Source organism: Pelodiscus sinensis, chromosome 19, assembly GCF_049634645.1.
Source record: "Pelodiscus sinensis isolate JC-2024 chromosome 19, ASM4963464v1, whole genome shotgun sequence".
NCBI lineage: Eukaryota > Metazoa > Chordata > Testudines > Trionychidae > Pelodiscus > Pelodiscus sinensis.
This window is the reverse complement of record NC_134729.1, coordinates 348112-354846: the sequence shown is the minus strand read 5'-3', so window position 1 is coordinate 354846 and position 6735 is coordinate 348112.

Genomic DNA, 6735 nt, shown 5'->3' with positions numbered 1-6735 from the left:
GGGGAGGGGCAGGGGCAGAGGAGGGAGGATGAATGAAGAAGCCGTAATGGGCTCGCCAGGCCTGCACTATAGCTGCCCCCTCCAATGTAGTGACCCCAAAGGCTCTGTTCAGGAGCGAGTCCTTGATGTGCTGGGCTAGGCCGATCACACATCCTCAACGCTATTTCGGCTCCTGAATTCCTGGAGGCTACAGCTCCCGGCGCGATCCCTCAGTGCAGCTGGAGTGTTATTTTGCAGCGTGTCTGCTCTCAAGATAGGCATAGGCCATATGTCAAAAGTGAAGCAGACCAGCCATGTTGCTCAGGGGTGTGAAAAATCCACCCATCCGGGAACAATGGAGCCAAGCCAAGGTAGCCCCTAGTGTAGACAACACAAGGCTATGTCCCTGAATGAAGTGGTCTCATTGGCGAACGCATTCTTCTGACTTAGCTGCATCTATGTCTGCAGAGCAGCTGTGCTGAGAGGTGTCACTTTTTCACCCCCCTAACCGTTGTAGCTACGTCAATCTAACTTTTAAACATAGTCCAGGCCTCTGGGGGGCTTTGTTGCTGTAACTACATCAGGTAAGTTGAAACACGCTGGTTTTCCTGTGAGAGAGCTAGAGGGGTCTTGTTGATAGAGAGGTGGAGTTTACCAGCCAGTGTGATGTGAGACTTAGGGTTTGTTAAAATTAGCTGAACCGTTCTCTCCGCTGCATGTTTGCATTTGCCAGCAGATCTCAGCGGAGATCAGGACCCGTTGCGCCAGGTGCTGTACAGACACATAAGCCTCATTCGCTTAGGGTCTAAAGTGGGGTGTTGGTATGTTTTAACTAAGCCCTGATGTTTACATGGTTTTTATATCGGTGTGAGCGTGTTGGTTCAGGCTATGATTTTGTTACTAAGAATGTCAGTACAACCCTTAGTGGGGCTTTCTACTGGGGAGTGTTCCCTGTCAGCTGAGCACTTTGGTGGCCGTGCAGGAGAGACTGAAATTATGCCCAGCTGATTAGCAGAGCCCCCCCAGCCAGCCATATGTGTTTCTATTGGTGGTGCACATCCACATGCACCTCAGTGCATATAACAAAATTTTTTCCACTCCCGCATGAAAAAAAAAATAGGGGGCACATTGATCCAGGTGTGGCTTATTTTGCGCCCCACACTGAAATCAGCAGACAAATCATACACCGATATACGATGCCAACTTTCTGGTGTAGATGAGCCCTTGAAAATCACCTGTCTCTTCACTGGATCGTTCTCTGATTGTAGGGCGTGTGATGCCTTTAAGCAAGTTGAACTGGTTTTTAACTGGTTTTCTGCAGGGGGAATTTCCTTGGGTTCTGAAGCTGTATGTAGGCAGTATATGGAAAACAAGAACAGAAACCCTTCCGTGCCTTTTCTATTAGAGAATCCAGAAATGTAGGTCTGTGCTTAAAGGCCTCCAGCGTGGGGGATTCCACAACCTCCCTCCAAGGAGCTTAATTATCCTTATAGGTAGATCTTGTTCCCTAACATTTAACCTGAATCTCCCTTGGTGCAGATTAGCCTGTTTACTTCTTGTCCTAACTTGGTGGATGTGGAGAACCATCCTAGAACAGCCCTCCTCACGCCCAAGGACCCCTGTAAATCTGCCCAAGGCAAAACACCCCCACTGGTTTTAAATTGTCCTCACACATTTTATAACCCTCCTCTGTCCACATCTGTTTTAAGGTGTGTCACCCACAACTGGACAATTCCCCCGCTGAGGCGTTGCCCGTGCTAAGCGGAGAGGCACAGTTACCCCCCATGTCTTATACATGACACTCCTGTGCATGCACCCCAGAATATTAGCCTTGTTTGCAACCACATCATATTGTTGACTTATTCCATTTGTGATGCACTATAATCCCGAGAATCTTTTTCAGCCGGTTTGTAGCTATGCATTCGATTTTCCTTCCTCAGCATGGTACTCAGCACTTGTCTTAAAATACATTTCATTTTGTTGATTTCAGACCCTTTCTCCAGTTTGTCACGGTCCTTCTGAATATTCTCCACTCCAGTACCCCAGGCATCAATCGGGCTGGGTCCCGGAAAGACCTGCACGACCCCCCGTAGTCACGTCCCTCCAGTTTGACAGGGAACCATTGATAATGGCTCTTTGAGGACAGGCTTTCAACCAGTTGTGCACCTCCTTGGTAGTAATTTCATCCAGACCACATATCCCTCCTTTGCTGGAGAAACTATCATGCAGCAGTGTGCAGGTGGGGGCAGGGTGCTTCCCCCCCCCCCCACCCACTAGGCCAGTAGCTCGTCAAGGAAGTTAAATTAGGTGGGTTTTGCATTATTTGTTCCTGACTATTTATCACTATAATCTCTCCTTGAGGTTTAAAAATGGATTTGCAATAATTTGTTCTTGCATCACTCCAGGTATCAAACTTAGTTCTTTGTTCCCACTTTTAAAGATGGGGGCTCTGCGCACCTGTCTCCAGTTCACTGGTATCTCTCCCTTTCCCTGTGGGCTCTCAGAGCAGGCGATAATGGTTCTGAGGTTACTTCAGAAGGTTTCTTAAGTGTCCTGCGATGAATTTCTTCAGGCTTCGCTCAATTACATACGTTTAATGTATCAAAATAGTCTTATCTAATGTACACTTGCCTGCATGGGCAGTAACTTTGAAGGCATAGCCGTGGCTAGAAGGTCAGAACAGCATTACTGTATCATCTAACGAGTAGAAATGGTTTCGTTCTATTTTCCTGGGAGAATGGAAGGCTGCCGTGCAGAAGAGGTAGGAGGAGGAAGCCTGGGAAAGCTTAAAAGGCTAGCAGGGAACTCCCAAATCGTGGTACCAAAGAACTGGAAGGCGGTTGTGTCTCAGTCATCAAGTAGAATTACCGCGTAACTGTCACCAGGTGCACGATTGCGTACGTCGTGTTTCTGCTTTCTGCTTCAGACGGGTGTGTTCCCTTCTACTGGTAACACAGGGTTGCTCTGCCCGCTAACCCCGCCCCATGAAACCACCATGGAGACGTCCTGGAGCGTGTTCACAGCTGCGATCGAGCAGGGCTTTGATCCACAGACACTGTTGGATCTCTTTACAGCTCATGCCCACCCTTCCTTCTAGCTAACTGGAAGGAGCAATTAAGCCTCTCTGTGGAGCCAGGTGAATGGAGAAGACTGAAGCCACCGCCCAAGGCGAAGTCTGAGCAGGACTAAGCCATGGCCCAGCTAGCAGTAAATAAGCAACGTTGGGTGGGGTTTGAGTCAGGTGGCACTTTCACACAGCTGCAGCTCACCAGTCTCTCCCTCCTGGGACTGTGCCCTGTGGCCAGTGGGATGGCATTTTGCCACAAACCCCGCTCGGCCTCGTGATGCACACAGGCAACCCCCCCAGCTCACCACTGGTCTGAGGGTGCCTGAGCAGGCTCTTTGACCGGGGCTGTTTTCCTGCAATGCCTAAGGGCCAGATTTCTAAAGGAATCGAAGCACCATGGGGCATTTTCAAAGGCACCACAGGGTGCTGGGGCTCTAAGCGATTCTGCAAATCCCGGCTCGCAGTACCTAGCACCCTACAAATCCGGCTTTACCTGCCCCAGGTGGCCTGGTCCCGTTTGTAAAGCGTCCAAGGAGTCGAACTCTCACGGAATGCTAACGAGCGAGTTAGGCTCCTGGGAAATTGAAAGGCCTAAGTCCCTTAGCCCTGGGCCAGCAGTCCCAAGCCACCCAGAAAATGGGATGCAGCCTAATGCCGGAGCTTGGCCGGCGCTGGGTGCAAGGCAGCTGCTGTGGCCGTTTCTTTCTACACAGTCCAGAGAAAGAGCCTTTGTGGACGAGCAGGACAGACCTGGGCCAGGCCATTTCTCCTCCAGCTCCGAGTGGAAGAACCCAGCCAGGCGCCCAACCTGTGGGGCCGCTGCCTTTAAACCTCCCTTCCCTAGTGGGGGGACGTCACCTGTGCCCCCAACTCCTCCCCCTGCTCCCATTGCAGCGCTCTCTGCTTTTTCCATGGACGTGCCAAGCATAGGCTCCAGGCCTGGGGAGGGCCCCTGAGCTGGGCCCTATTTCTATTGTATGAACCCCTAGAACGGGGGTGGGGGAGCCAAGGAAAAGTCAGTCGAGGGCTGCCCACAAGTGAGAAACACAAAAGGAGGGGTTCAGTGCGTGGGAGGGGCCTGCCGGGAAGCAGGTGGGGGGGTCTAGGGAGGTGCAGGAGTGAGTTGGAGGGTCATGGTGGGGTGCAGGCCAATCAGATCAGTGGAAAAGCTTCCCGGCAGGTCTTTGCTGAACTTGCTGTTTTCCCAGCCACGGGGAGGGGCCTGCAGGGGCGGATATAGGGCGGGGCGGCTGCCCCGGGCCCCACGCTTCAATCATGCGCCGTGGCAAAGGGGAGGCCCCGCAAAATTGGGCTGCCCTGGGCCCCCCAAAATGGTCATCTGCCCCTGGGGGTCTGCGTTCTCCACCCCCTGGGCAGAGCCGTGGGTCGGACCTGGCCTTAGTTCGCCTGACTCTAGCCCACAAAGCTCGGGGCTCCCTCCCCCTGTGGGAAGCTGGTGCTGCTCCTGCCCCGTGGGGGGTTCTAAGGCTCCCTGATGCTGTGGGGCAGCCCTGAGCCTTACGGGCTGAATCCAGGGAAGCAGCCCCCAGGCCGTGGGTTCCCCACCCGTCCCACAGCAGCAATTGGAGCCAGACATGGGGGCTGTGTCTAGACCGGAAGCTGCTTTTGCAGAAAAACTTGCCAGCTGTCTACACTGGCCGCTTGAATTTCCGCAAGACACTGCCGATCTCATGGAAGAAATCCGGGCCTCTTGCGGAAATACTGTGCTGCTCCCGGTCGGGCAAAAGTCCTTCTGCGCAAAAGGGCCCGTGCAGACAGCTCCGATTTGTTTTGCGCAAAAAAGCCCCAGTCGTGAAAATGGCGATCGGGGCTTTTTTGCGCAAAAGCGCGTCTAGATTGGCACGGACGCTTTTCCGCACAAAGTGCTTTTCCAGAAAAGTGTCCTGCCAATCTAGATGCTCTTTTCCGAAAATGCTTTGAATGGAAAACTTTTCCGTTAAAAACATTTGCGGAAAATCCTGCCAGTGTAGACGTAGCCGGGGTGTGGCCACACGGGGCATTGACTAGTCCAGCTGCAGCAGAGTAACCAGGCAGGGGCTGCCCCTCCAGCACAGGCGAGCCAATGGGCCACGGGCGCCGACGCCTGCCTCTGCTAGGGATGGCACTGGTCAAACGGGGGCTCTGCCTAGGCCGGGCCAGGCCACTGGTTAATCGGTTATGCCCCCAAAGGCTTGGAGCGGAGCGGGGCCACGCCCGCAGGAAGCGGAAGTGTTGCCATCCTGGGTTTAGCGGGGAAGCCGAGACGTGGTGCAATTCGCGCCAAGTCACACGTGGGAGACCTGAGGTTTGGAGCCAGGTCTCCACTCCTGCAGGCTGGCGTCTCAGCCACGCAACCGTCTCACCTGCCCCCATCGCCCCCCTGCCAGCCCTCCGCCCTCCTGTGCCATAAGCCAACACCGCATCGTTAACCCCAGCGCAAGCTGGGCAGAGGGCTGGCACCCCCAGCACGCCCAATAGCCATCTGTGCCTGCTAGACTCAATGAGCAGGGAGAACAACGGCTCGGGGGCCAAACCAGCAAAGCTGTTCCTCAGCGCTCGCAGCAACGTTCCCGCTAAACGTTTCCACCCATGTGCGGAATAATTCTTACGTGCACCAAGGCGTGTGTGGGTGTGCACCACCAGCAGGAACAAAACACCCAGCTGCAGGTGCTCTGCTAACCCCCTGGGCGGCATCTGAACCTCTCCTGAGCGGCCGCACGAGCTCCCGGCTTCAGGGAACACTGGCTGGCAGCCCCGTAAAACTGGTCACACCTGGCGTCTTTGGCCGGCACTCCGGTTCCACTCCAGAATCCCCCCAGGGACGTTCTTATCTGTGTGCCCCAGCAAGAGCGGAGCTGGCGTTAGTGCAGAGTCGTCACACGCGAGGCTGGGCTCCCGGGCCAGGTGTCTCCCCTCTGGCCAGGCCCCCTGCAGCCAGCTGCCCTGGAAGAGTCAGGGCTGGGTTACTCAGCTGCTGAGAGGAGCCCAGACGTCACAAAGGTCCGTAGGAGGATCGGCAGAGGAACAGCGGCTGGGCCCTTCTGCTGCCCTGCCTCGGCTGGCCCTCAGGCCGCTCCGCCCGCAGACCTGGGCTCGGAGCGTGGGAGCGCTGCGGACGGGGCAGGAGAACGCGTTGGTTGACCCAGCCACTGCCGCCCAGGGAGGGGAGCAGGGTTCCCTGCAAGCGGGGTGCTTGGGTGGCCGCCCAGGAGAGATTCCCATACCCCCTTGCTGATTAGCAGCGCGCCCCCAGCCAGCAGCTTGTGTCTCTATGGGGGGGTGCACATCCACAGATGCCTCGGTGCGCAGAACAAAACTCATTCCACCCCAGATGGGGAAAAACCGAGGGGGAACATTGGAGGAGAGCCGCCAGCATCCAAGGGAAAGCCCCTTCCGCCCGCACAGGAAGCAGCGACACCGGGTGCCACGTGAATCCCGTTCCATCGCTCAACCAGCTAACGGTTTAACCGGGATCCTGCGGGCGGGGGCTGCTCCGGCCCAGCCGTGCCGCCGGTTAACCGGTTACCCGGAAGGGTGATGCGCCCGGTACCCTGCTCGCTGGTTCCCACAAGCAGAGTCATCTAGCCTGCTGCCCGCGCCAGCACCTTCAGCACAGCCTCAGAGACACGCCCTGGTCTGCAGTCCCCCGGCCCACGCTCAGCCTGCGAGATGCACCCGGATGCGGGTGC